Raw genomic sequence first — 4,201 nt, forward strand, 5'->3', positions numbered from 1 at the left:
ACCCCCTTTTACAAAAGTAATCGCGTTTATAATCCCTAACAATTCACTGCTGAGTGAATTCTTAGGGATTACTACAATTCTCATAACTCGTAAGGTGAAAAATGGTCAGATTAAAATAAATGACAAAGACACTCAAGCTCACTATACCGTCATGGCCATCATAACGTGGACAGAGTTTAGTGCACACGTGTTTTAAAATATATCGAGGTTCTTCGAGTGCGTGTTCCTGTGAGGGTGGTTGATAAGATTTGAGGTCTGTACCATCCATCCATCTATACATCCATCCAACAAATTTTTGCTTTATTTTGCTCTGACGAAGGGTTCTGTAACACCCAAAATGTCCCAGTGCCTGCTGACGATATCTAACGTCGGTGTAGAATGCAGATAGACACTGTCTTTGTCTTTCTTGATACTCACGGTTACTCTCCAGGCGAACTTACAATCTGGAAAGAGAAAGAACAAGCTCGAATGAGCTAAGATCCTCGTCCTCTTAATGATGAAGTCATAAAAACGAATATGACGTCATTGTGATGTATCAGGTTTGTGATAAATTATCTGTGATAATGCCCGGATTGATTCCCGCAAACAAAATTCAAACAGTTTGCCTAGTTTCGGAGATAATGGTATAGGCGATTTCCATTAGCGGTGATATTATGACGTCAACTTTTTTTCTCGGAGGAATTTTCAAAATCGGAGATGGTTACTGCCTGCGTGTGGGCTTTCTGCATATACATGGCAAGGTTCACGAACATCCGATGAAAACTCTGGGCTGTGAAACAAAAAATGTCAAAAAAATAGGAATGACGTCATAAACCTTGATATGACGTCATAGTGATGTATTATATGTGCGGTAATTCATCTCTGCTAATGCCCTGTTCGATTCCCGCAAACAGAATTTAAAAAGCTTGCCGAGTTCAGAGATAATTTTTTAGGCGATTTCCATTAGCGGAGATATTTTGACGTCATAACTTTTTTTTTCTCGGTGGAATTTTCAAAATCGGAGATGGTTACTGTCTGCGCAGGGTGTTTTTACATATATACGCCAAGTTTCAGGAAGTTTCCATGAAAACTGTTGGCTGTGAAACAAAAAAGTCCACAAGAACAACAACGTGAGTAAGACTTAGAGATTCTCCACGAGGATCTAAAAACGACATATACCATCTGCAATAGTGTAGTAGATAGTATAAAAATCGTGCAAATTATGATACAAGCATCAAATTTGGCATTTCTGTTCTGCAGGGCTTTCTGATCAAATCTTCCTGGTTGGCCATTTGAAAATCCAAATTTTGAAAAATTTGAAAAAAAAAAAACTTCAAAAAAATTTGAAATCACAGCTGGCTGAAATTCTTGAAGCACAAGTGAACATCCCAGACAGAGAACCAAGGGGAGATGCAGTCATCATTGATGGCTCAGCACTTATCAATGCCCTACCTCCACGCACTTCAAAGATATTTGATGACTATGCTAAAGAAGACATCATCCCAAAGGTGGAATCCTATGGTGCCAGGTATGAGAGGGTGGACGTAGTGTTTGATGTGTACAAGAAGTCAAGTCTGAAGTCCGAGGCAAGGTCGAAAAGGGGGCAAGGAATCAGAAGAAGAGTGACAGGAACCAGTAAGACCCCAAGTAACTGGAGAAGCTTTCTTCGAGATGACAGCAACAAGATTGAGCTGTTTCACTTCCTTGCAGAAAAGATGTGTGAAGCACAGACGACAAGCACAGTCATTGTCACAAATGGAGAAGATGCCATTAGCAACACAAGGAAGTCACTGGATGCTGTGTCTCCATGTTGTCATGAAGAAGCTGACACTCGAATATTTGTACACACCAGGGATGCAACGACGGATGGAAGAAAGTCCATTATCATTCAGGCTAATGACACGGACGTACTAGTCATAGCTATATCTGTACTGCCATCCTTAGAGGAACTAGGTCTTGAGAACATGTGGATTGCCTTTGGCCAAGGAGCCAAGGCACGATGGATTCCAGTCCATGAGGTAGTTTCTGCAATAGGGCCTGAAAAAGCGAGAGGGATCCCATACTTCCATGCGTTCACTGGATGTGACGTCGTGTCTGCCTTCCACGGTAAAGGGGAAAAAACTGCATGGCAGACTTGGAACGTCTTTGATGATGTTTCTGAAACATTCACCAATCTCAGCCGGCATCCAACATTGATTCGTGATCTTAACTTTTTTGAAGTTTTTTTTTTTTCAAATTTTTCAAAATTTGGATTTTCAAATGGCCAATCAGGTCAGGTCAGGTATGGGAGCATGTGCCAGAACAGCGCGTCGCTGCGTCCACTTTCCGCCGGTACTCCAGGGGCCTCCGTCTGGCCATCCCCCAGGCAGATGCCAGGCCCATCCCCATCTCCTTGAGATGATGGTCAACCTGCTGCAACCATGAGGCACGTGGTCGGCCCACTGGCCTCCTCCACTCATGAGACTCCCTCGCTGAGAGAATCTGGTGAGCAGGATCAGCGTCAGGAAAACGAGCCACATGTCCATACAGCCGCAGCTGACGCTCACGGACTATGCAGGTAACAAATCTCATCCGAGTCTCTCTCAGCAACCGCTCGTTGGACACAAAATCCGACCAGCGATAGCCAAGGATTCTCCGAAGAGACCTGGTACCAAAGGAATTAAGTCTCCGTCTCAGATCCTTGGTCAAAGTCCAAGTCTCGCACCCATAGAGCAAGACTGGAAGTACCAAGGACCTGAAGACTCGGACTTTCGTCCTCCCGCACAGGTACCGGCAGCGCCACACCCCATGATCCAGTGAATCCATGACTCCCCAGGCCCGACCCAGACGTCTATTGACCTCCGGCTCACAACCTGCGGAGACATGAATATCACTGCCAAAGTAAGTGAATCTATCCACGACCTCAACATCCTCACCACAAACAGACACAGACAGGACAGCAGCATCCAAGATGTCACCGAAAGCCTGGATCTTTGTTTTGACCCAAGAAATCCGTAATCCCAACGGCTCCGACTCCTCATTCAGCACCTCGAGGGCCCCCAAGAGGATGTCTAAAGTCTCCGCAAAGATGACTGCATCATCTGCAAAATCAAGGTCCGAGATCTTGACATTGCCAAACGATGCACCGCAACTTGATCTCTCCGACATCCTCCCAAAAATCCAGTCCATACAAGTGCTGAAAAGTGTGGGGGCAAGTACACATCCCTGACGAACTCCAGTAACAACTGGAAATAAGTCAGAGGCGGTACCACCACACTTCACAGCACTCTCAGTACCAGAGTAGAGTTCAGACATCAGATCGATCAGTTTCGGTGGCACCCCACGAAGACCAAGAATCCTCCAGAGGACATCCCGATTCACTGAATCGAACGCTTTACAGAGATCAACATAGACTGCAAGCAGCCCCTGCCAAAACTCTCGTCTGCATTCGGTGAGGACACGAAGTGCAAGGATACGGTCAATCGTTGACCTCTTTGGTGTAAAGCCTGACTGCTCTGGACGCTGGTGCTCAAGCAGATGGTGGCGAACCCTATCAAGAATTATCCGAGCAAAGACCTTGCCCGGCACTGAGAGCAGCGTCACCCCTCGGTAGTTGTTGCAGTCTTGGCGATCACCCTTCCCTTTCCAGAGAGGGACAACAAGGCCCCTCTTCCAGTCAGTTGGGATGATGCCTGTGTTCCAGGCAGAGCACAAAACTGCATGCAACGACGCGAGTGCAGCATTTCCACCAGCCTTGAGAAGTTCGGCATGGATGCCACAGATCCCTGGAGCTTTGCCCCGTTTCAACTGGTTCACCGCAGCCCGTGTTTCCACAAGCGATGGTGGACCACAGTTGATTCGAGGGTCAGCAACAGGGATTGTAACACCCTTGACGTCCAACTCGACAGCTGGGGGATCAGCCTGGTACAACCGCTCAAAGTAACCGGCCCAGCGGGCCTTCACTTCAGACTCCTCTGTCAAGAGCCTACCACTCTCTGCTCGAACTGCAGTGCTCCGAGGGATGGGCTTGGATGAACGTAATGCGCGAATTCCCCTGTAAGCGGGACGAGAATCACCTGTCCATAGGTGATGCTCTACCCCCTCACAGATTCCTCGCACATAGGCCTCCTTGTCCACCCTCAGTGCACGTACAGTTTTACGCCTCAGCTCCCTGAACAGCTCAGCTCTGCCATTCAGCCTGGCCCTGCGACTCTGGTCAATGGTATCCAGTGTCCCTTGAGAG

The sequence above is a fragment of the Eptatretus burgeri genome, chromosome 13 (genome assembly GCF_056783735.1).
Source record: "Eptatretus burgeri isolate ZD-2024b chromosome 13, Ebu_testis_v1, whole genome shotgun sequence".
In the NCBI taxonomy this organism is placed as follows: Eukaryota; Metazoa; Chordata; class Myxini; order Myxiniformes; family Myxinidae; genus Eptatretus; species Eptatretus burgeri.